The sequence below is a fragment of the Platalea leucorodia genome, assembly GCF_965183815.1.
Source record: "Platalea leucorodia genome assembly, chromosome: 4".
In the NCBI taxonomy this organism is placed as follows: Eukaryota; Metazoa; Chordata; class Aves; order Pelecaniformes; family Threskiornithidae; genus Platalea; species Platalea leucorodia.
The window spans coordinates 124,011,248-124,037,257 of record NC_138826.1 but is presented as its reverse complement, the minus strand read 5'-3'; the positions used below and the strand labels follow the sequence as shown (position 1 = coordinate 124,037,257).

General features: G+C 40.2%; 1 protein-coding gene across 43 annotated transcripts in view; it reads left to right on the top strand.

Moving 5' to 3' along the window:
• LOC309589679 (uncharacterized protein) overlaps positions 1-26,010 on the top strand; it is a 124,378-nt gene that overhangs the window by 28,286 nt on the left and 70,082 nt on the right. For 34 of the 43 annotated variants that reach the window (XR_014227971.1, XR_014227972.1, XR_014227991.1 and 31 more), the window contains exons 2-3: positions 2,664-2,974; positions 10,319-10,575. The gene's annotated coding sequence lies outside the window, so the exon portion shown is untranslated. Of the gene's footprint in view, positions 1-2,663; positions 2,975-10,318; positions 10,576-11,075; positions 11,170-26,010 lie in introns of all 43 variants that reach the window. The other 9 variants (XR_014227990.1, XR_014227979.1, XR_014227980.1 and 6 more) reach the window with 4 other exon arrangements.

Genomic DNA, 26,010 nt, shown 5'->3' with positions numbered 1-26,010 from the left:
CAAGAGGTCTTTATGCAGCTGTGAAGTGCAAGGTGCGATTCTCCGTATCTTTTCACAGCAGAATCAGTGTAGTTCTGCTGGTTGGATGGTGGGACTTGTGCAAGGGGTCTGCTTCAGTTGTTGCCAAGAGGTGAGTGCCTCTTCACTGGAGGGTGGATCTCTGACACGTGCTGATGTTTCTCCTCGGTTATTGGTGTTGGTTCTTCTAGAACTGGTTTCTGCACAAGTAGATATCTCTTGCCGATAGTTTAATTACTGTGGATTATTTTAGGTATCATATTGATGACATGGCTGAGCAGAAGGAAAGGGAATGGGGTTGTCATGACTACTGCGATTTTTTTTTTTTTTTAATTTTTGTACTTCCATTTAAAAATATTTTTATCCCTAAATTTTTAGGGATAAAAAATGTGCTTTGCTGATTGTAAATTACCAGTCATACTTCAGACTCTCCCAGTTCTAGCAGAGAGTTTTTGAGCATGTTTTTTCTGGAAATCACAAAGGGTGAAAAGAAAGAGCATTCTCTTGGCAACTTATATAAAGGAAAATTGGGTTAGTTTAATACTCATATCATGATTGAGTACAATTTATTTCGGTGCTTATACAAGGGTGTGATTTGTTTCAAATCAGGTGATTTTGCATAGGATTTCTCTAGAAATGCTGCTAGTTTTGCTTTAACTAGTAAATTCCTGTGAGCTCGCAGCTCCTACTAATAACAATAATTTCATTGGTTTATTTAAATCAGTGTAATTCCTTATTTTTCCACGACTAGATCTTGCAATACTCATGCCTTAGTTGTGGTTAGAAATGAGTTTCTCTTGTGGAACTGTTTCAGACCTGTAATTATCGTGTAGCAAAGAGAAGACTGAAGTAATTTAAGGTATTTTCAGTCATTCGGGGGGCAAATCAACTTCTTTATGACTAATTGAGTAAACATATTACTCTAATGCATAAGAGAGGGTGTCTTTTGTTTTCTGGGTACATTCATTCTTGACCTTTGCATTACTTGGGCCATAAACAGGGTAGCGCAGGGACGGATGTGGTTCAGAATTCCCGTACCATCAGCACGTTGTCAGCATTGATCAGACAGGAATCCTCTTACAGGGAACAGCTCAGGTCTGGCTTTTAAAACAGAAGAGGATTTTTCTATTTTATAAAATACGTCCGTTTACAAAAAAATTCTTACCTAAATATATATGTTTAGGGATAAACTATGTGATTATTATCTGCATATTTCCCTACTGGATTTAAGTTGATTTATGCCTCTGGCCTCTTCTATGTGCTTACTCAGCAGCAACAGCAGTGCCTGCAGCACTCTGCTTTGATTCCTAAGCTACTTTTAGCTTGTGTTGATGAAATAACCAAATCAGCCTAAGCTGAAAATGGTTTAATTTGTCCTGTTTCTCAGCCTAACAAATTAGCCCTTGCTGAATTGCCTGTTACAGGAGTAGGGTGCCACTTGTCCCCTAGCTAGCTCAAGCTCGTTCTTAAACTGTCTGGCAATCAGTGCTGGAACTAAACAGCAGAAAAATTATTCCTCTGTCATCCTTTGGTTGCTGGTGTCTCTTAATATTTTACCTACATTTACTGGAGGTTGATAATTTCAGGTATCCATTTTCTAAAAGAGTGAAATGTCTTTTCTTGTTGTGGGTTATTAGAAACAATACTGAAAGAATTTTTCTTTGTGAAACCTAGTTACTATTATTTTACAATATAAACGATAGGATACGGAGTCTTGTGTGGCATTGGATTTTCATGCTGTTCTGGTTTACCTCCAGCGTAAGCTACATGCAGCTCATTCTGCTGAGGAGCTTGTCTGAAGTCCCACAACTGAGCCACTTAAAAGAGCAAACCTACAACAGAGGATGTGAATTTGTAGAAAGTGTAATAGGACTTTAAAGACTCCTGATGGTTAAGATATTTCTGTGCGGTGTCTTCGTTTACAGTATGTGCTTACAGTTGGTTTCCAGGGTATATAATGCCAAACAGCAGTTAGGCGTGATAAGTGATGATCTTCTATCTCCCAGCACTTACTTCACATCCTGTATATCGATGACTCTTCTCCCCACTACCTGACCACACTTCTCCGATCCATATTCTGTCTCTGCATGTTGGATTTAAAAGGGCAGTTTGCCTGTGGTGTTGATTAATTCTACTTTGCTGAGAGGCACCGGTCACGCAGAAAGCAGGAGAGATTTTAAAAGAACCCCCATTCCCTGCCCTGTACCTGCTTGCTCCGTTTCTACTCCTCTGACAGAAGTTGCTGCATAAGTTAACTATCTTGTGGTCAAATGAGCGTAATCTTTATTTTAAAATGAAAATAGAATTTTGGCAGAAGTTGGCAGCACTAGAAAAATGCTCCTACTTGCCCCGAGTGGATTGTTTTTTTCCAGGGGGTGTGTGTCTATGACAGAGGCTGAAAAAGAATAAGTGTGTGTGGGCACTGGCAGCAGGCCACACTCTTCAGGCCGTGCACTGTATCATCTCTTCCTCTTCCCTCTTTCATTGCCTTGCAAAATGTATAGGCTTAGATATATAAAACAATGCACTTATTTCAAAATTGTGTTAAATGAGCTCATCTTAGTCACTCAGCAGTTAGGAAACGCTGCCAAGTGCTACACGTCGTGTAAATTTATAGAATTTTTTTTTTTTTTTTTTTTGCAAAGGATGAAATACTATACAGTTACTGAGGCAGAGAGAAAGCATCTTCCTTCACCCATAACATACTGAAGCATGAAGAAAGATGCTGAAAGCCAAGATTTCTAATTTGACCCTCCTACTTAGTGCTTCTGAACATGAAGATTCCTACTCACTGAGGCTGTCTGCTCGTGGCAGGCAAAATTATCATTCACCGCATTCACAGCTGAGAGTTTTGACGAGGTCGGTAACCAGTTCTAGCACAGCATGGCTCCTTCTCCCTCACCACCAGCTTGATAGCAGGAACAAGTGAGACTTCTGCTGCTTCCCTTCTAACGAGGTACGAATTCCAGATCAAATGTTAGAGCTTCTTGTTTCTACATGAAGAAATCGGATTCAACCCCTGGACATGTTCCAAGCAGGGATATCATTAAATTTGATTCTGTTGCTTCCAACTGTTAAAGCATGCTGATCTGACACAACCAGGGAGAGAACTAAAATATATATATATATATATGTTTCAAAGATGCAAGGCAGAAGGAACTGTTAGATAATTTAGTCTGGCATTTAGGGTATTGCAGGTCATTATGTGTAACTGTTACTCTCTGTTTTGAGCTTAGTAGCTCATGTTTCACTGAAAAACTAACAGGCATTTGTTGAAAATGTTTTTCAGAAAGGCATGCTGTCTTATTTTGAAGTTACTTAGAAATGAAGTTTTCAACATCTCTTTTAGTAATTTGTTCTATTGGTTAAACAGTCTGTGCTTGCTTCTTTTTTGTCGTGTTCTACTGCATTTCTAACTTGAATATGTCTAGTTTCTAGTCTTCTGTAGTTTCATGAGAATTTTAAGCTGGCATAAACGGGCAGAGCTGCTGAAAGAAGCAATCAGCTTCCCCCAGTTGCTTGTTCCTGCTTTGATGCCAGCTGGCATGGCCGGAGCACTGGCCCCTGGTCCTGGCCTGATCTTTCTACAGCTGTACAGCGAACCCACTGCAGAATCAGCAGCAACAGCAGCAAAATCAGATTTGTCCAGGGTCAGTACCAAGATGTAGTTCATAGCACAGCTGTTACAAACAAGGAGGTGGAACAGGGATGGGCGTGAACAGTCAGGGATGAGAAATGGGTGAAGGTGGCTGTCCCAGCAGCAGATGGTGAAACCACAGTTACTCTCAGCTGTTGATTCTTGGCCATTTTCTGCTAGAAATAATCATGTTCTAATGGTGGCTCGTGTTGCTCTGCAGCCAGCAGCGTGTCTCTGCGTCTGTGGGTTGGGCCTCGTGGTGATAACATCACGACTTCACAACCAGGTGTACATCAGAACACTGGAATAAAAAATGCAGTTATTTGATGTAGCAAAAGCTGTTCAGAAGCAACTATTGTAAAGGTATTAACATTTATTTTGTTGATAAATTGTTAGTATCTGTGTTGTAGTAATTGGCAACTAATACTCAAGGGAAAAAGGTGTTGGACTGTTTTACTAGAGGGTTTATATGAAGCAAATTAGTCTCAGTGTTAGCACGCTGAAAGTGGAAATTCCTAGTATGTGAGGACTGTGTTTAGTAAACATTTTTCAAAAAATAAACTCTGTCTTAAAGAAACACATTGATATTTATTAGGTAATGGGATGTCTTAAGACCTAGCTGTTGAACAATATCTAATACTAAATCGGGCGAACGTCATGGTAAATATAATGCTTTTTTCTCTCTACTGAATGCTAGTCTCTCTTACGAGAGCTTTTGGTAGGTAATCTGTGTGCCAGCTCTCGTGTTTTAAGTACTCTATCTTGCTTTTTAGCAAGAGGAGAGTATCGTCAACCTTTACAAATCAGAGAGAGAGATGTACATTACGCTAGTTGTCTAGTCTCCCTCTGTAGCCTGAGGAAGAGTGCGGTTTTCTGAGGTACAGAAGAAGAAAGATGGAGCTCTGAAGGGCGAGATCCCAGAGACAAGTGAAGCCCAGCAACACAAGATTATCTAGTCTGGGCAAGGGAATGGCTCCAAAGCTACGCTATCACCACAAAACACTGTGACGTTTGTCCCTGTGAGTGCATGTGTAGCTATGAACTAGAAAGTCAGAATATGTACGAGGAAAAAATCTCTTCCAGATACTGCTGAAAGCATTGACTAATTTTTTTAGTGCTGTGAAAATACTTTTTTTTTTTTTTTCTTTTGTTGCTTCCATTTAAGTTTATCAGTGACTCTTACTACTGTGAAAGTTCTTATATAAAATTGTGCTATATTTTCATCCCAAAAGATTCCGGTATTGTTTAGGCAACAGTGCTGAACAGATGAAGCATATAGTGACTATTTCTTACTATTCAGCGTGCTGGTTCCATGTCTCTTCTGGCAGCACAATGCAAAACCTACATTTACTTAAGAATAAGAAGTATTCCCTTTTCTTTTGAGATGGATTTGGTTTTGGATAATGTAATTGTGTATTATTTCATCAAGAGTTCATCCTTATAGGTTGTAGCTGGTACAGATGCCATTTTACACATGGAAACTGATAAACACAGTTGTAGAGGCCTGTTTTGCAAGAGGACTCCGTTCTTTATCCTTCCATTTTTGCTTAGGAGCTCCTAACAGCCCAATTCGTCAGAGCTGTTGCCACCACTTAGGCGGAGAGTGAGGAAACCACTTCACTGAGATCTGACCGATTGCCAGTATACATTCAACTCAGACTTCTTTTAAAGTGACCATTTGATTTTGGGCTATCTTAAATGAAGCTCCTCGAAGCTGCCCAGCCGCAACTGTCCTAAGGATGTTCTGCTGCTGCACCTCCTCTTGACTGAGCCTCCCAAATTTGTTACCTGTCCTCTCATTTCCCTTCTTACAGTTGCTGGTTGGCATGTGTTCTTGAGAAGTCATGTCCCAGGCAAAGTGTCTCATGTCCCGATCATTCTTTTTACATCTCTTTTGTATATTTTTTTTTTTTATTAAATCTGCGAAAAACTTTCTTGGGTGAAAATTTTCTGGCCACCTGTTATTTTATAGGGGAAATTCCCATATTTCTCATTTAAAACTCTCACTTTGGGTTTTTATTGAAGACAGAAAAGGGTGTCTCTTCTGTTCTTTTTCATCTTTGTTTCAGTATTCATTGTGCAGATATGTATTAGCCTCGTAAAGCTGTTAAATAGCAAAGTTGTGATGATCTTCACTGGTGGTGGAATCATTTAAAGAAGGCTTTGGAGTCTGATTTAGGTGTTTGTACTTCAAAATAATTTAAGAGAAAGATGTCTTTTTATTTACCAAACACTTGCAAGTAAACCTTAAAATACCACCACAGTAAGGAGCAAATACTTTTCTTCACAACATAGGGTCTTTCCTTTCTTCAGAAATCTGTGCGAAAAGATGGGATTCTTGCCAGCCATAAAAGTTCTCAGGAGATTGCTGCTATTTTTCCCTTGTTATATTTCAAATAGTAAAACATACAAAGTTATTGACAAGCTTTCTCATAAAAAGGATTCCAGGTTTGGCACATCTTGCTGAAATACCATTTAACTCATTTTCAGGTGGAAAATAAAGGATATAAGAAGAGATGATCAGTAAAGAGACTTTTTTTTGATTATTATTTTTTTAAGAAGGAATCTCAAATGACAAATTGTTTCTGGGACCTTACTCAGCTGCCTTTGGAGTCAGCGGGAGGCTTTAACTTCATTTTCCAGGAAGGCAGTGAGGCTCGCTCTCACTACAGTGCCTCCCTGCTATTGCATAGATGATCTATGATATATGTATTTTAAAAACTTTCAAAACATAAAATCAAAAGGAAGTCTTCTACTTAGTAACAGCCGTCTGTGTGCCTCCTTCAGATGCTAAAAGTACGATTATGAAGAAAACATCAGCGTTCTAGTTCAGTAAGGAATGCGGTTGTGGCTGTGTATCGGTTTTGCGTGCAGCAAATTTTGAAGATTTTTTTTTTTTTTAAGAGAAAGAAATGGTAACTAGAGAAACCACAATTTCAAAATTAATTGTCATTAAGTTTTCCAAACCTGGAAATTCAGCTGTGGGTGAAGTAAAGAACAGCACAAAGAACTTTGCACTAAGCAGCATGGTCGTAGCTTGAAGGTACCTTACTGACATAAACTAAATGGGAATTTCCACAGAGGAAAAAGGGAATTAAGAACGCAGATCTTGTTAATTGAGGTATTGCCAACCTGGCCTTCCTTCGTCCTTTTTGCAAACCCCAGTGTAGGATGCATCATGAATGGCATTTGAATTATTTACATCTTCGCTGATTGCAATGGGAGGAAGGTTCCCTGTCGTGCTGTTCTGGTTGCTGCGTTCTCCATGAGGTGCAAGTCTCTGGTAGGAGGGAGATTTTGCATTCTCCGAGAGCATCTGAGCATGTTTGAGGGGCAGCTTTTCAGAGGATGGGGTAGAGACAGGTCAGAAAGGAGCCTGTGTCAGGAATGGAGACTGAGGAGGAGAAAACGGAGTGCTCAAACACGGAAACAATTAATTTCCTTCGGGGATGCATAGGGATTATGCAAAATGAGGTGGTTTCTGGATTGCGAACAAGCCTGAAAAAAAAACAAAACTACAGTGGACTAGGGGAGATACTTAAAAGTCTTTTTATTCATCTTGCTTTTAGTTTTACTGTTCAAGAGTTCTGTGTTTTATGTATTTTTCTAATAACACTGAGCTCTGGAGTTCACAGTGCTTTCAGTGTTTTGATGATGCTCTCCCAGAAGAAGAGTGGAGACAGCTCCTCCGAGCACTTGGTGACTCAGGGTCTCCTAACAGTGGTGTTAGAGACAAGACGTGAATCCGAAAGCAGCCCTGGGCTCGGAGGCTGGAGCTGGAAGTGAGCAAAGACATATGTCCTCTGAAGACAGAGACAGAAAAATTTTTTTATTTATATTTTGAAGAGACAGTAGCGCAGAAACATTCCCTCAAGTCTAGAAAAGAGCCGCAGAGAGTGTGACATCCCTTTCTTCAAAGGGTTGGCAAAAAACTCAGCTAGTGGAGCTCCTTATTGATCCAGGTGTCTTGGTAGCACCTGAGAGGGACGAGTGTTAGAGAACCTAAAAGAAATCAAAGTCAGGCACTGGATTCATCTCGTGGCTCCGATGCATGACCTTTATCTATAGGGAGCAGCAAGACAGTCTGGGAGCCCGAGAACCGAGTCAGATCACTAGATAAGCAGAGACTGAACTGGAATTAGAAAGCTTGATCAGGAGGAACGTGGCAAAGATAAGCCACTACACAGGTAGGGTTGCTCACAGAAACAGAGTAACTGAAAAGTATGTGTTAAATAACTATTTTTAACATAAGTGTATCTTACAAAGGTTTCCAGAATATTTAAAAAAGGCTGTCAAGACCTTCTTACAGCCTTTGAAATGATTTGTTTGCTATGGGATGATGTGGATGGGGAAAAGATGGAGTAGCTCCATCAGCTACTACAGCTGAAGACTCTAGAAGTCGGCTTATTGAGAGATGTCTTTAGAAGGGTGTAGGATTTAAATCAAGGGAGAATCAGCCTTGCAACACAAGTTTTAAATAATCTTAGGATAATACTGCTCTGAGAATAAGGCAGATGAAAATGGGAGGGGTTGGCACCTGTTGAGAACTGGACATGCTTTTTTTGGAAAAAAATCTCAGTACGTTAAAAGGACAAACACTGGGGAACTGGTCATGTACCGGATTTGGTCTGGAACAGTGACAGATGAACACTCTGAGTTGACGTTGTAGATAAAGTTCGTCTGTTTTCCTTATGAGAGGCAACAAAATGAGCTGATGAGTACAGGGTGAGATACGCTTGAGCGTAGTGCCAAGATACCTGAGGCAGGGAAGAAAAACGTACCTTTTCTCAAAAGAAACATAGCAATTTGTGATAAAAGGGTCATTTTGAGGCTTTGGAGGCTCAGTCTGTCAGAGATACTCGAGAACTGGGAAAGAGGGAGGGTATTCTTGTGCAGTGACAGGGCATGCAGGAGATGATATCTGTAATTGTGAAGAGATGGAATAGAGTAAATGCTCTCAATTTTTCACAGCACTTTGGTATGCCATTTCTGCAGGGAGAATCGCTATAAGATGTAAAACAAAACAAACCTTGTGGATTGAAAGGGAGACAGGTTGCGTCTCCCAGAGGATGGAGGTGGTGTACCCTGGGCTGGTGGGACAGGAGAGCTGAGAAAACTCGTGTACATCCTAAGTTGCATCCAGAAGTGATTAAACAGGTCTCACTTCTGGAACTGCTGGGGAACGAGTGAAAGAAAATGCCTGTTCTTGTCAGCTTGTCTTTCAGAAACCTTGCTTATAAAGGGGCAAGTTACGTGACTGAAAAGGATGCGCAGGAGGAAGCAAGGAGAAGCTACAGAACCCACCAGAGGCAGCCTTTGTAGGACTACTTAAACGTGCTTTGTCCCTGGTGGGATTGGATGAGGGAGAGAAGGAAAATTGTTTTCTATTCTAATTTTCAGTTAAGGAGGTGATTTCAAGAAGGCAAGAAAGAGGGAGGCAGCAGTACAGTTTGGTGGTTATTCAGTAAGTTAGAAGTTGAGTTTTAAGTAGTTCTGAGGTTTGCTGTGACTTTGGAAGTGCTTATCAAGAGCAAGCCTGAAGGAGAGGACCTGCCCGGGAAGGACAAAGTGGGCAGTGGGGAGTTGTTCATAAACCCTTTCATTTCTGTTAATCTCAGTTGAATTTTTTTGCTGTGAAATAAATACATAATTACTCTAGTTCTATCAAAACTTAGCTCTAGAATTAACCAACATATCCTTATGGCTTTTGGGCATCTTGTTGTGGAAAGGTGCAGGCAAATCCACAGTGCCGTCTTACCTGGGGTCCTGCCAGGCAATTTGTTAATGCTGCAAATCAAAATAGATATATATATATTTGAACTGAGAAATTGCTGTTGGCTTGGACATATTAATAGATCTTACCTGTCTTTCATGAGACAGCCTCTGGGTGCCGGAGAGACCATTGGCATGACTGATAGTTTTAGTGCAAATTATTTTTTCTAAGGCTTACCGTTAACCTATTATTTGTTAACAAAGTGAACATGAGAAAACAAAAAAGATTTTTGAAAAATTAAAATTCATAAATTTGACCAGTGACAGAAAATGTCATTAGGTTTTGCTGTGGTTTGGTGGTGGGTTTTTTTTGTTTGTTTGTTTGGGTTTTTTTAAGTGCAAATGGTCAGCTTTTGAAATCATGAGAAATCAGAGAGCAAAAGGAAAATTTTCTGTACCTCCAGACAAGTTATATGAATGCAGAATTAGATGCTTTGCTAGGCTTTTAATTGTGTTTTAAGCAAACAAAACTTTTCTAGTTTTAAAGGCTAAATGAAGTTTGAAGCAATTTGCTGTATGATACAAAATACAGTGATTCAGCATTGGCGATGAGAGCTATTTATAGTTACTCTATTTTTATTCAAGGAAAAACAATAGCACTGAATTTCAGGCAGTTTGACCAGACGCTTAGGAAGGTCTCTACTGAAGCTGAGGAAAATCTCCTATTGCTTGATCTTGAAAGCTGAACTCGTGAGCTCCTTCGGCATCAACATTTTAGTGCTGTCCTCCGGAAGGTGAAAATCAGTGCTGTGCTGGAAAGCTACATAAGCGGTGCTTCTCTGAAGCCTAGTTTGTATCCGCTGTTAAGAGGCTATCAACATTCATTGTATTTTATTTTTGAAGAATTGAGCAATATAATTAATCTCTGTTAATTTTAACCATCTCTTTCAGGTTTTCACAACCATTCCGTTACCCCGTTGCTGCAGCCAACGCGGATCCGAATGCCGTGGCTACAAAGGCGTGTTACTTTCTCATGCTGGATCCCTCAAATCCAAGAGCTACTTGGCAGTTTCCAAGGCAACCACCTGTGGAATAATTAAAAAGGATGAAGTGTTAGTGTGCCAGATATAAGGAATTCTTGCCTGGAGAGAGCACTTCGTTTTCATCTGTCATGAAGAATCAAATGTGTTTCTGCCAGCAAAGTTAAGGTAGTACAATTAAAAAGTAATGATTTATTTTCTGGAGGTACTGAAAGTTTGAGTAGGAGCAACAATTCTAATATGACCATATACTAGTCACTTAAGAAAATGACCAGGGATCCTTCTGTGTTAATTTTTTTTGGTATAGTTAAACAGAAAATCCAGGAGAAAGATGATGATGGAAAGGCAGTGTGGGTGAACAATATTTCGTGTCCGTAAAACAGTTGCGTGAAGTGTTTTGCGCTTTATGCCGTCTTTCCTCACAGATGATTTTAAGCTGGTAAGGACTAAAATGGAGCATACATTAGTGGGAGCATAAATATAGGAAGTGCAGCCTTCATGCCAAGTACACTGAGATTTCTTTGGCATTCAGTGAAGGGATAGATATAAAAGGAATGTAGGAGTGGGCTCACTGCAAAATGACAGTCAGAATCGAGGATCGATCTTTATCCCATAGCTTAAAGGGTATGCAGTGACTAAGTTGATGTTGAAACTGAACTGATCATCAGGTTTAGCTTCTTTGGTGAAGCAGCAGCTGAAAACCATTTTGAAGGCCACGTTCCCAGATTCAGAGCTGAAATTGCATAGTGGAGAAATCAAAAGGTAAGCAAAAGAAGTCTGTTAGAATAACCAAGAATAACAAAAATAGCAAATTTGGTTCTGAAAGTTTGAAACGTTGCTATAGAAGTTTATGGTAAAGCTGTTAGGCATCTAGGCTCTAGATAACTGGAAAAGTTGTTCTTGAAGTATAACATGTTACTGGATGTATCTGCTTATTATATCTTCCTTCTCTGCCAGTCATTCAAACATACTTGAATAGAAAAATATTACTCATTTCTGACAATGAAGTTAAATGGAGAAAGCCACATTCACGTTCTTCTCATAGTCCAAATAACTGTTCAGTTAAGTCTGGTTACCTAGCTCGATGCTTCTGTATAGTTAATTTTAGGCGCGATGCTTTCGTGTCGTTTATTTCAAGAAAAAAAAAAAAAGATGTCTAAATTTTGAAGCAGAAATATTTGGGATGCCATCTGGGCTTTACTTAATAAATTTTTACTGCCAAAATGTTTGTGGGATTCTGTTGGGATGCGGATGGGATTTCACATTCCATCGCTTCCACAGCACAAGAGGATCATTGTTTTTAGATACGGTGGGTCCAAGAAGAAATAAGAATTGCATGATGGCAGCTTTGCGATCTGAGGGAATACAAACAGAACCTATCCAGTAACGACTGTTACCTTTTACAGCTGTTACAGAATTTCAGAAGCTAGTTCTTGCGGGTACCAACTGAGTACAACTGCAATTTTCAAGCCTAATACTTGGATTTCCAGTTCGCTGGTTCATTGTCATCACGGCTTAACTGCCAAATCGATTTTCTTTTTGAAGTAATTCTTCAGGCTGTTCATCTCCTTTCAGTATAGAGCTGAGGAAAAGGGTTTTGGAGACAAACACTGTTTTCACATGTGAAAGGAGTATGCTGGCAAAGTATCTGCACCAAGCACAGTGAAGATGATACAAAATCAAGATACAGTGCAAGCAGGGGAAGGGTAGTCGGTGTGTGTGGATCCAAATCTTTTGCTTTCCAAGAAGCATAAGTAACTCTTAAAGATGGAAGTGAATAGCTGTGAAAGAGCGTACGTGTGTGTTTGCGTAAGACTAATGTAATAGCTAGGTAGCAATCGCGTGAAGTAGCGCGAGATTCCCAAGAGTGTACGCAGAGGAGAAGTTTCATCTTGGACACCCCTAGAAAACACACTAAACACATGCGCTTACCTCAGTTTTCCTGTTTTGCCTCAAATACCGTGGGTGAGATTCTTCTCGTGAAACTTGGATTTCCAGGCGCTGCTGGAGCAGGTGGTGAAAATCAGGTAGGATGAACAGCTCCCTGAAGGTACCGATTCCAGAGCCCCTCGAAGGGGATGACTTGCCTCTAAAAAGGTACCTCTAGAAGGAACCTCCCTCCTTCCATTGATGGTTCAGCCTGGACTACTAATTTAGCCTAGATGTCTAACAGTTCGGAAACTTTAATTGTGTAATTAGATTTCTATGTGAAAGTCATGTATGCTTTTTTCCTCCATATTTCATTCCCAATCCAGAGCTTCACCTGCCGAGTGAAGTTGCACTTGATTACTGGTACAACCCACCTACTCATCCTCCTTTTCCTAGCTCAGACTTTTGACCCTGGCAGTTTTTCTAGACTTCATCTCCAAGCCTGTGGTTCAGTATCAAGGATACTGGAGAGCCACATGGAGTTTGTTAACATAGTTTCTAACAGAAATGAAAACATGAATGCTAAATTTAGGCAGCTGGACTGTGTGAAAGAAAATACAGTGGCTAGGCAGAATTGATTTCTAATGTTCTGTATGTAGTTTGTTTTAATAATCTTTATCCCGGAGATGTTTTACAGGACTGAAGGGGAGTAGAAACTTAGGAGCAGAGATTTGTTCAGCAACTGTAATGTCTTACAGTGATGCAGTACGTGGCAACATAGAAGTTGGTTTTGCAGCCTTGGCTATTAAGAATTAGTGCTATACGTACCCATTAAAAAGTAAAATTTTCTTTGTACTCCTCTTTCTGTAACAGAAGATTTATGTTACGCTCCATGCTGGAGTAATTTGATGTCCTTTTGAAAGAAAAAGAAAATGGGAAGTAGTGATACAGTAATTGTCTTACAGATTATTTTGATACAGTGGTTCTATTTTTCCCCTATTTCTATACCATCAGAACAACTGTATCAGAAGAGTCAGTTACAGTGTGGTAGTCTAAAATTGTCATTAAAATACACATTAATTTTGTTAAGTAAACAGGACTGTTTCCTAGAACAGATAACGCTTTCCTCTTGTTGCTTGGAAATCCAGGTTATTTTTCAGGTTGGGATTTTTCAAAGGGAGTTTTTCCTTCTAGCGAGAGGAGCCTAGAGTGAAAATGTAGGGAAAGAGCGATAAGCAGCAAGTCACCTTCCAAGTTCTTGGAAGAGGGAACTCTAATAACAAGTGGACCCTTTTGCCTAGGCTTTGTTCTGGAGACCTGATCCCTACATCTCTGGAGGTTTTAGGGTGTATCAGGCTGGGCAGACACATCAAATGTCTCATTAAGATGATGTAGAAAAGATGATTTTGTTGTTGTTGTTGTAGAACAGGAATCTCTGGGAATATCAGTCACCAGGACATTACATGAAGTTGTGTATCTTAAGGTTTTTAGGACTGTCTGTTTGCTCTCTGGCTCTTCGGAGATCAGAAGAGAGTTAAAATCACCTACCCAAAAGTGATAATGAATGTTTTCCAGATGCATCAGTACAGGACACTGTTTTTGCATATCAGTACCACGATAAAAACGTGAAACTCTAGTAAAAGGCATTGTGTTCTGCTGCATTGAGCATAGCCTTCTGAGAGACTAGCCATTGCTCTAAAAGCAGTTACAGTAACAGCAATCACAACGCTCTTTCAGAGCGAGAGAACTATTTTACTGTATATAGGTGGATGAACGGTTTATGGGGTTCAAATCAGCATTGCAATTCGATGGTTTCGCAAACGGAATTATCTACTAGATATCTACACTTAGTCACAAGATCCCTTTTCCCCCGCCAGCTATTACTGCTGTGCCTTTTGGATACGCTGTTTTCAGTGCAGTTCAGAGGACTTCCCCTGGCAAATTATGCAAAAAGTCCAGAATAGAACAGAAAGGTCAGTCCACTCCGTTGTCATTCTAGGAACCAGTTCAGCTCTCTTTGGAATCAATGAAATAATGAATAAAATATTTTTATAGCAGTAGAATTGTTTGCATTAATATATATTTCCAAGTCCCCCTTTGTAATTTGAATTCCTCATGTTAGGTTGTATATCTTTTCCGGCTATTGAAAAATAAAAGTAAGACTTCAGAATTACAGAATCATCTTCGGTAGAGAGGTGGAATGTGGCTTTAAATTGCAATCCACAGTGAATGTTTGGATATTTGTAACAGGCATGGAAGAGGTGCTAACACTTCACAGTTCCTTGGGCCTTCGTACCTGTGCTAGACAAAATGACGTACGGAGAGGTAATGAATGTAAGACTACAAGAGCAGCTGTTCCCATACACCCATCTAGAGCAGTATTTTGTCTCCAGCAGTGGCCAAAGGTGGGTAACTGGGGAGCGCAGGAACAGAATGAGAATATAGGGTCCTCCTCCTGCACACTCGTCGGTCTCCGGACATCTGTAGTACAGGGATTTACTGAGGTGGATGTCTTTTTTTTACAATATTTACTGGACTTGTCTTCAGAATTTGTTAAATCTTCCTTTCAGGCCATGAGGAGGCAATGTAATGCTCTCTGGTTCCACAGCTTAATTAACGTGGCAGCATGCTGAGTGAGGAACCATATTCTTTTGTTAAGTTTTGAACCTGACCTCTATTTAAAATCCACTTCTTAGACTGGAAGAGATGTAAATAATTCATCCCTATTTGCTCTCTCCATAGCAATCATAGTTTTCTAGGCCTCAGCCTGCTCCAGGTGTTAAGAGTCAGTTCAGAGCCTATTGAGCTATGTATGAAGATAGGACCACTTTCTTCACCCCCAGTTATCCTACTTCACACTTAATTTCATTGAGATGCTTTATGAATTTCACTGATATATTTTTATTGTCCAGTCAGTAATCTGCACGCAGTCCTTTTCCAGTTTTTCCTACTCATTTATGGTCTTTGCTACTGTGAATAACTTAGTGTCATCAACAGATGTTGTCATCTCACTGTTGAGCCCTTTTTATGTCATTTATGAATTCATTGAAGAGCGCTGGGAACAGATCCCAGCACAGATCCCTGTGGAAAGAGCTGAAATTGCACCAAGTCCTGCCAAAAGCAAAAGTGGGTATGCCCGCTTTTGCACATGGCGCAGTTGAAGTTGTAGTAATTTCACTGTGTTGTTTTGGTACGCTTGTGAGTGTGGAACCATTATAAAAATTTTTATAAGAATGGATAATTTAATACGTAAGATATAGTGTCATTCTTCATCAGCTGCATATTTGTAATTTCACCTTTGAAAAAGATATGGCGGGGAAGGGATTCACCTTTTTGGATCATGGAGGATGATTGCCTTAACGTTTAAAAGGGGCAGACCTACTTTGTTCACAGCATAGCACTTCTCGTTTTCTGAGTTTCTTTTCTTGAAAGCAACATGGTTGGAACTTACTGGTTTATCACTCTTTGCATTACCAGTGTATAGAAAATAGTGTTGAATAAGGGAAATGAAGCAATTGAATAAATCTCCACAATCATAAATACACAGTGATTAAGTGTAGGAAATTACCGTAGCAGTAGAACTGTTACTTGTACTTGTTTTCTGACGTTAACATAGCAAACATCTAATGCGGTAATGAGAAAACTGGGTCAGATCAAAAGGACCCGTAGCATAAAATCGTTTTTCTGTTGGTAGCCTGTAGCTGCAGGTTAGGGAAGCGTGCAAGAAGGGGCAACGTCGTTTTGCCTCCCAGGGCATAGTCGCTGCAGTTAGGCAGCCCTGAGCCATAGGCTGCATCACAGCTCCGTGTTCGCTGCCACGGAGTTGTCTAATGTGAACCCATTTTGTTGTCCCCGATGTCCTAGAGCTGTGAATTACATAGGTTACGTATTCCCCTTGTGAAAAAGGCGGCTTCTTGCTTCCAAGCGTTGGTGTGATACTCCTCTCTTGCTCGTGTAGTGCTTCTGTGTGCCCCTATCTGATCTCTGTTCAGCCCTTCTTTTGAGAGCTGAAGAATCTTGCTCGATTCCCTCTCTCCTCAAGTGCAAGCTGCTCCCCCGGTCTCGTCTCCGCTGTTCTGTACGCTGGTGTGTGACCCCCTTTCTAAGGCGGGGGGACCACAGCAGCGTGCAGAGTTCGGGATGCAGCCGTGCTGCAGGCGAAGGCAGTGTCGCGGTGTCAGGCTGCTGCTTCCCGTTACCGTCTCTGTTCCCTTCCCTATTACTCCTGAAATTCTGTTTGCTTTTGCACTGCTCCTGTTATCAACCCCTGTGAAAGTTGTATTTTCATAAAGCTATCTACAGTGACTTCAAGGTCTTTCCTAATCAGGGAAACCTAATTTAGAACCCGTCATTTTCTCTGTGTAGTTAGCTATTTTTTTCCAAATGCAGGGCCTTGCACTAATCTACTTGAATTTCATCTTCAGTTTTTCTCTCCCAGTCACACTGTATAATAACGAGTTGGAAGAAAGGACTGAGGATAACTGCTTTGTTTCACTTAATGTTTTATCTTTAATAGACCTGTGATCTCACGTTGTATCCTTTTCAGCATAATTTATTAAGTAAAATGAGAGAGGTCTAACTACAGATCTGTGTAGGAGTCTGCTTTTTTGTGTGTGTATATAAACAGATATGTTCTTAGTATGTTAATTAGCTGTTAATTAATAAGACCTTCCTCCTTACTGCACTGCAGCTGAGTTTTCTTTAAGAGCTTTTAGAGAAGTTAGTAATTTTGGGGGTCTCCCAGTATCTAATTAATCAGAGCTCCTTCGGAGCCCTCATGTGTTTGACCTGCATATTGCAGTCCATCCGTTGGCATTTTTAGTATTTTGATTTCCTTAGAAATCTGTCTGAGGACACGTGCTCCTGGCTCTTTTGTTACGCGTAGGCTTTGTCGGTTAGCAGCTCTCAACTGACCAGAGAGGATCCTTGTTCCTTGTCCGCTCTGCAGGCAAACGCCAGTGCTGGAAGTTCCCTAAACTGTTAGGGACTGAACGGTGAATTCACTTAGGTTTTTATGTGGCAAAGAAGTAATTTTGAGGTTTTTCCCCCTCCCCATGGCTTTGTCTTGTTGAGCATGCATTTTACCTTTTTATCACCTATTGACCCAGCAGACTTTGATAAGCTTCATCCTTCTAGTGTATTTGATAAAATTTTCTCCTAGCACATCAGTTCTCAGTATTTTTTTTTAGCTTGAAATACACTGAATTTGCATTTAGTTTGCTGAAGTTGTTTTTGGTGGGGTTTTTTTGGTTTTTGTTTTTTTTCTTTTTTTCCGTGGCATCTTAGTATGACTTCACTTTTTGAAGGGCATGCTTTTCCATACTTTCTTAAATTTTTTTTTTTAACTTACACTTACCCTGTTCCTTCCATATGTAGTATGGGGTCTTTAGCAAGCTGTCAGCCCCTAAAAACATTAACCTTTTTGCCTGTTCTTTTTAGTTTACTTTAAAGAAGCTTCCTTTTTTCTTAATCACAGAATGCTTGAGGTTAGAAGGCACCTAACGGAGGTCATCTGGTCCAGCTCTCCTGCTCAAGCAGGGTTTTTTTTTTTAGTTGCATAACTAAAAATACAGAAAACTAATGTTTCAAATACTGAACTTGAGTGCATTGTAATCAGTAATGCAGTGTTTATATCACGTTGACAATACTGAGAATTTATCTGTCTCTCTGAAATCCTCCAATTCGGCCACCTTCATCTCGAGGTGATGTCTGTCACTGATGACTGTCAGCTGCCTTCATGGGTCCATGATTATGTCATCTTCCCCTTCAGGCTGAAACTGGGAAGCCTCTCTGTTCTGCTGAACTTGTTTTTGTATCTTCTCTTTCTTGCTGTGCTTCTCTTGGAAGGAAGAGGGTTTGAACTTCCATGCGCTTTGAGATACTCAAGTCAGACGATGTGGTGCAGTTCCTACTGGAAAATTTCTCTGTATGGGGTTGCAGCTCTCATCCTGCTGGAATATTCTACACTAGCCAAAATGGCATCAGACTAACGTTTAATGGTGAATGCCCCCCCCAGCCAGCGAAGGTGAAAGAGCAGTTTGGTTCACCCTACTGTAAGCATCTCCATGTGGTCCGAAGAGTAGCCAGTGTCTCGGGGTGAAATGAAGGTGTTTAGTAGGTGACCTAAAAAGGTAAAACGAGAGTGGAATTAAAAATTAAACATGAAGATAATGTAAAGGTAATGCTGATTGTGAGGAACAGCTTGGTGCGACTTGGGTGGTTGGTAGTTTTGCCTATTTTTTCCTCACTCTTAAAAGTAAACAAGACTCTGCAACCTGAAGATGTAATCAGATATTGCTTGCATTTCTAGCAATACACGTTCCATTTCGGTATTGACACTGCAAGGTCTCTGGGAGCTCTGGAGAAAGTAGTGGTAATGATACCTTTTCTGAGTTTGACTTGTGTGGCAGAGGTGTGAGATGGCAGTATTGCCCGCAGCAGTCAGATCCATTGATGACCAGCCAGTGCCCGGTATGAACTGTGATTTTTGCAGTGCTGACCTGTAGCCCTCTGCAAACCAGACATTTTCTTTAAAGCTGTGGAGAGACACATACCGCCAGAGAGCAGTTCTTCCATTAGTGTAAAATAGCCATCACAGGATGGGATCAACAGGCTCAGTTGTTCTTTGGAAGTGCCCATCTCCACAGTGGTTTTAGAAGGAGCTTAAATGAATGAGGAAAACCCCGACATTTTCAACAGCAGAAATTGGGTGAGATGAATCTGTCCTTAAAGGTCAGGTTTAATTTGTGTGTTACCGCTTTCTGATTGTTCTGTATGGTCAGTGGCAATTTATCAATTGAGCTGTTTTTGAGTTTTTAAGATGAGTTTGTGTTAGTCTGGAGTTATTCATACGCTACCAAAAAAAAAAAAACCCCAAACCCTTTTGAATGTATCTTTTAGCATATTAGTTGTTAGTGATTGTTCATCCAAATGACTGATCTGACTCGCTGGAAATTTTGTGGTGCTTTACCTTCAACATTGTGAGAATGCATGCTCAAGCTCAGGTTTGTGTGGGTGAATGGACAATACTGCGTGAATGTGCAAATACAGACTCGTAAGCAGTCTTTGGGCTGAGGTTAATGAACTTTTTTCTGTTCCCTTTTGTTCTGTCTGTAGCTTCTTCAGTTTTGGGCTCTGTGAGAATGCAGACTGGTCTAAAAACTATGTAGATTACATAATGTAGTGCTGGGTTTTATTTCAGCTGAATGGTAGCTGATCTCGGTTTCTAGCAGGGTTGAAATGCTCTTCTGCCCACCAAACGATGCCAAGGCTAGGGCTCAAAGCAGGTGTTTGCTTTGATAGTGATGTTCACTGATGTCTTGGTGTTGTATTAATTTGGGGAAAGATAGTAGTTTTTGGAGGACTGAAGGATGCTGAGAGCATGCTGTTAATTTGTTCCCATCAAATAAGCATAGATTGAATATAAATGCTCAGGGATGGTGTCAGGACAGAGGAGATGAGGGGTGTTTTCAGTTAATGCCTGCCAGGAATTAAGAATTAACACAAAATTTTTGTGGTTTGGGAGAATACTCGGTCGAGGAGTTGTCTGTTCCACAGATGAGGGCTGTACAGAGTACTTGGGTTAACCGTTTTGAAACGAGGGTTCATGTACAGTTTGCAGGGGGATGTTTCAGCTTTTTGGGGATATAGTAACTTGTAGTTAAGTTGTTGAGCACTTCTCATGATTCTCAAGGAAATGACCCTGTAGTCCTTGCTCAGGCAGAAATCTCTCTGAAATCAATGGTAAGGATTTGTTGTTGTTACTGAGGCCTGGGGGGGGAAAAAAGTTTACTCCGCATTGTCTTAAGTATGAGGCAGGACTAGTCAGCAATCAGTGAATAATCAGGTTTGTGTTTATTCAGAGAATTTGTTTCCTTCAAATTGTCTATTTTCACCTTCTGTAGGGTCCTAAGGTTTTTTCAGGAATGATGTTTCTCGTATGTTCTATTTTAGATACTTGATGTAGGATTTCAAATTCCGCTGAGGTGTTGGCAGTGATACAATACGTGTCTTGTTTACAGTAATTCCGTTTCAGATTTGTAATGCAAATACCATCTCTGCAGATCTTCAGAGTTCTGGTTCATCTGGAATTGAGGGTTTCATCTCGCCGAACTTGCATTGTGCAAGGTGGTATCCATCTAATCCAACTGGATTAAGATTAATCTCATCTGGGTATCTGATTTTCAGAGAGCTAAAGTGAGATGAGATTTATCCAGAGTCTCTTAATTGCTGGAATAATTTCAAACAGCAAGAAGTAAGATCTACTCTTCTTTTTATCATCGTCATTCTAAACAGAGAACTTAAGCTTCCTTCGTAGTTGTTATTTCTTGGTGTTCTGCCATAAAAAGCAGTCTAAATATAATTGTGCAAGGGGAGCTTTGTGCTTGATGTGGAGGGGTATTTGTGTTGGTAGAAGAGGATTAGCATCCTAAAGACTTAGGTGTAACTCACTTGGAATAAAGCTTGCTTTGGTATATAAGCAGTTTTTTAGAATGATACTGCTTCTCTCCCTTGAAGCTCTTCCAACTTAAAAAAATCCACACTGCCATATGCTACTGTAATACCAGCGCACGAACTGTATTAAAATATAAATGAACAGAACTGCAATTTGAGGTTTTAATTCTGCAAAGGGATCCATTTTGGAGCCCTTTTTAACTCTACAAAAGACTTAAGTTTAGTTGTACCATATGCCTATGCAAAACATTTTGGAGGCTTTGGGTCTGAAATCAGGATGAAGAGGCTGAGAAGGAGAGAAAAGATCCTTCTGCAATTCCAGTGCCTGTGAAAGTATTTGGTAAGTAGACAGCGAAACTGCTATTGCAGAAAACACTTCACTGAGGTTTGAAGGCTGCATACGTGCCGTCCAGTCCCCTGTGGGCGTCATCTTGGACTTCATGGCAGAATGGACCTTTCTTTGGTCATGTACCCTTTTTGTTAGCTCATAGATTGCTGCTAGGTTGTTGGTGCTCAATGTGGAAAGAAGCTCTGCCTGTACAAGTACACTAAACCCTGCTTAGTTTATCTGAAGTGTCTTGTGGTCATCCACACTATTGATCTTTAGCATGCTCGTCAACGCTGCTTAGCCAACAATGTTTTCCTAAGCAACGTGCAGTTTGAGGGCAGCAGGATGGCCGGGTCTGGTCCCGGTGGGGATGTGAGTACCACCCTGTGCTGCAGGCAAAGACAGCTCAGCTGTGTGGGTGCAGGTTACGCAGTGACACTTGCCCTCAGTGCCAGAAATGGGGCCTTCTCCAATTTTTTGTCCTAATGTAGGGGTAGGCACAGGTGACTTGGTGCTCAGTGTTTCACCTATAGCAAGTAGAGTCATAAGGCAAACTTTTCTAAGCAGCTGAAGAAGTTTGGATACTGAATTGGACATCCAGCTTATCTGGTAGCTTTCGGAATTACAGCCATAGGTTCCCAGTCATCTTTACCTCTGCTGTTTAGTTACAATAACTTTAAGACAGAAATATTTAAGTGTTACATAGGATTTGGACTTTCTAATGTGTGTGTGTTGATCTTTTATAATCTACTTGTGTATGTGAATAAAATTTGTGGACCATACAAGCATGTTCTTTAGTTGTTGAACAGGTAGTTAAGATGCCTCCTTTTTATGTTTTATGTAGATATTTGCTAAGGAAAAACATCTCCCAGCTGCTTCTCTCCTGAAAGTTGTTCTGGGCCAGAGTCATAATGAACTTGAAGCAATGAATTGACAGAGCTGTATGTTGCTATCATTCATGGGGAAGTGCTCCTGCTGATTTTATTCTGTGTGCTGATCTGATAGCGGTTGATGCAGTGGTCTCAGAAGGAAACATCCTCGTTTGATTCACGTGTTTCATTAAAGCCATAGGTATTTATTTTAGTAATAACATCAGGTACTTGTAATCTTGAAAAGGTTGGAAAACTGTGGTGCAAAACAGTACTTTTTATTTTTTTTTTTTCCTTTTCCTGGGTAAAGAAGACCTGACAGGAATGCATGGAAACTGTCGGCAACATTCCTGACCAAGTACTCAGGCACATTTAGGCCACTAGCGTTTCAATAATTGATAATTAATGAGACTTTATAAATAACACTTGAGTTCTTTTTACGTGCCTTCTGGGTTTTTTTGGACGGGGGAAGAATGTCAGACAAATTTCAGGCATTTCTGTGCTACCTTGGAGACTAGAAAATGTTTCATTATTGGCATCTGAGATTCTTACGTAACCTGGTAATTCTGGGAACAAGAATTTTAGGAAAAATGCTGAGCAGTTGGAGTCTTCTCATAAAATTACAGGATTCAGAAACACCATGCTAAATACTTCTGTGATAATTTCCCCAGAAATACTAGTATTCCAGGCTCCTGGAATGCATTTATTTTGCTAGGACTGCATCCTTAAGGAGTTAAACGCCAATCCCATGGAGAAAATGACATACAGGCAATTATTACATAAAACCAACGTATTTGGTTTTGCAGAATATTACAACGGAGTAAAATGGCAGCGTAAGGAGAAGGTGAAGAGTTTACACCCTGGCATCAGGAGCAGAACTGGTACATATTTAGGATGTGGTTTGTATGTTGTGTGCGCAGTCCCCAGCACAGGCCTGTGTGAAGGAGTTTGCCCTAATCTCTTACTGCTGTCAAGGGGATTTTTGTTTTCTCCAAGTTCAAGGTCTGTAGTTCTAACGGGACAAGCCAGGAAGGGACTTTCCCTGCTTTTATCTCATGTGAAACAGTGTGGCTTATCTTACCCACTCTGTTTGTTCAAAATTCTTACTATATTCAATAGAATCATAGAAAAGTTCAGGCTGGAAAAGACCTTTAAGATGATTGAGTCCAACCGTTAACCCAGCACTGCCAAGCCCACCCCTAAACCATGTCCCTAAGCACCACCTCTACCCGCCTTTTAAATACCCCCAGGGATGGGGACTCCACCACTTCCTTGGGCATATAGAGAGGGCTTGAATAATTTTTTTTTCAGTCTAAAATGACAATGGCAACCAGTTGCTGTTGCCTACTTTGTGAATTTCATGATTCTTAAGTTGGTTAGAAATTGCCATGTTCTGATACCTTCTTCAGAGTACAGATAGTCTGACACGGGAATCCACAGATTTAGGATGACTCAGAATTAAAAATGAGTCATTATGCCTTATTCTGTTTAATTTAATTTTATTTTTTAAAATACAGAATTAGAAGTAAGTAAAATGGGTATCTTATGGTGCCTTGTCCAGTGCTGTGTAAATTCATTTGCAGTATGCGGTAGGGAAGAGGGGTGGTTTCAGAGGGATCTATATTATTTAACGTCCCTGTAGCAAGGGCAGTAGAGTGACAGAGGGAGTAAAACGGAGGAATGACCCGCACGCCTGAGCTGTCTGAGTACCACAGAAGGCAGAATCTCCTTTTGTAGGAAGAGATTTGGAAGATTCAGGACCTAGCATGGAATAAAAAATGATGAATATTTAAGATTGAACACCTACAAGACATGACTTTCTCTTTAGTTCCTGAAGAACAACTTGTGAGTTTTCAATAAAAACTATTAGACATCCTGTTTACAGTGCAGTTTCTAGAATAATATTTTTCAGTATAGATCAAGGGCCGAACATAAACCAGCGCTTGCTTTTCATTTTGATTTTCTTGTTTCTCAGCTTCAGAGTTCAGAATCTGTATCCTTTATTTCCTTTTTTGTGTCAAGAAACAATCTTCCTTTCCTACAGTATTTCTTCTAGCGTTATTCATTTATCAGGACACATTTGTGATGTTGATCAACTCATTCTTTTTGTTCCCCTTTCCTCTCAGTATGCTCTGTGCAAGGTGTTACTGATGGGCTCTGTGCATGCTGGCACAACCAGCCATGGAGGTAGAATATGTGCTTCTAAAAGTCTTATGTTTTACTGAATTACTGAACTGTGTGTACTGTCCACTTTCATTCCTCCAAGTACTATGTCAGCTTTAGTAAAAAGTTCAGGTTCTGGAGCGACAGAAGGGATGGCAATAAAAGGTGTGTGGATGATAGGAGGGCTGGAAAGAGGGAGCTGTGTCATGAAAGCAGCAAGCATGTCTTTATTCACTTCTGTTAATTGCTTTTGGCTAAACTAATGTCCTCTTTTTACAGAAATTCGCATCATATTCTAATAATACATAATTTAAGTTACCATCTCTTTCTCCCCTAAATTAAGGTCTTGTATTTTCTTTCTTTTCTGTCTTTAGCTTCCATGTTACTTTTTGAAGCAGTGAGATGAAAGAAAAATAGTATATCAGGTATTTCCCATGCTTGCATTTTGTAGATAAGTTTACCAAGGGGAAAACCATCTTCAAAATGCTTCTTTCAGGTCAGAAGAGCACAGTTCATCTTTAGGTAGCATACAACAGTAAGCATTACATAGCAGTAACAATAAAATTAAACATTATAATTAAATTCAATGCTAGTTTTAGGATTTCATAGCTAGCTTTTAATAAACTTTTAGATTCATGTCTCTACACCAAGCCTGTAATCTAGTCTGGTTTTGTAGGTAAGAAGATGAGAATTTTTCCACAGAAGTGCGTCTTAAACTGCTGTTAGAAAGCTCTCTAGTCCTGACACACCGAGTAGTGGCAAATACTTAATGATCCTATCGCTAAAAAGTGACAAGTTATTTCAAATTTGAGCTTGTTTGGCTTCCAGCTGTAATATCTTGCTGTGCCTTTCTGGCCAAGGATTGCAGGGTGGTTTTTTTATTTGTTATATTCGCAAAATACCTATAAAAACAAGGTCCCATACTCATCTTCTTAAAAAAGGAGACCTTTGACCTGGCGTCATGAAGCCTGTATCCCAGCCAGACCAACTATTTTCTGAGGTCTTCCTTTGAACGCTTGCCAGTACTTCAGCATCTTCGCAGTGTGGATATCAGAACTGGACATGAAGTTCTAGCTTAGAATTGAGCTTAATTTGTTTCATGAATGCTGAAAGATGATGTCATCAGCCAAGCCCTTAATGCGGCTTTGCCCTGTACTGGCAGTCCGTACCAGGGTGATTCAGTACAATTGCTTCAAAGCCCTTTTCTGGGTAGAAAGCGTCCAAGTCACGGAGGAGTAGCCTTCATTCCTTCTTCAAACGTGGATGACTTTGATTTGTTAGGATTAAAATCAGTTGTTGTCTTCAACCACCAGGTCACTATGGAGTGTTATTCTTTCCTCTGCCAATACTTCAGTTATCTATTTTATCTATTTTATTATTATCTAGATTGTTGATAAAATTACCAGGGCCCACTCCCATATCTGTTGTTCCTTCATGGCACCCATGCTGTAACAGGAAAGACTGCCGTCCACTTGCTTTGCGTAAGAAAGCAGTTACCAGCTCTGGAAAAGATGAGGGGACTTTGGTATCCCAGGTCGTTATTCTTACGGATGGAATGAATCATTTTTGTGTGGACTTTTAGCGTGTGGGTGAGTGAATCATCAGGTGTTGAACAGATTAATCTTTTCAATGGGACACACACAAGATAATGTTTTCTCACTGAGACAACTTTTACCTGTCTAAAGAAAATATTACGGAGGCTGAAGTACGGTGACATCGTGTGCCTTTGAACATGTTACCTTGGGAGATGATCCATGAAACAGCCCAATGTTGCTTTTCATAGTTCTTGATATGTGTGTGGGGTAGTGACCTTTAAAGTACTGTTAGGAGTAGAAGATCTGGGGGGGGGAAATAATATAAAAAGTTGACCGATAGTTGCATGAGAAATTGAGCACGGGTTTGACTTTCTCCTGTACTTGT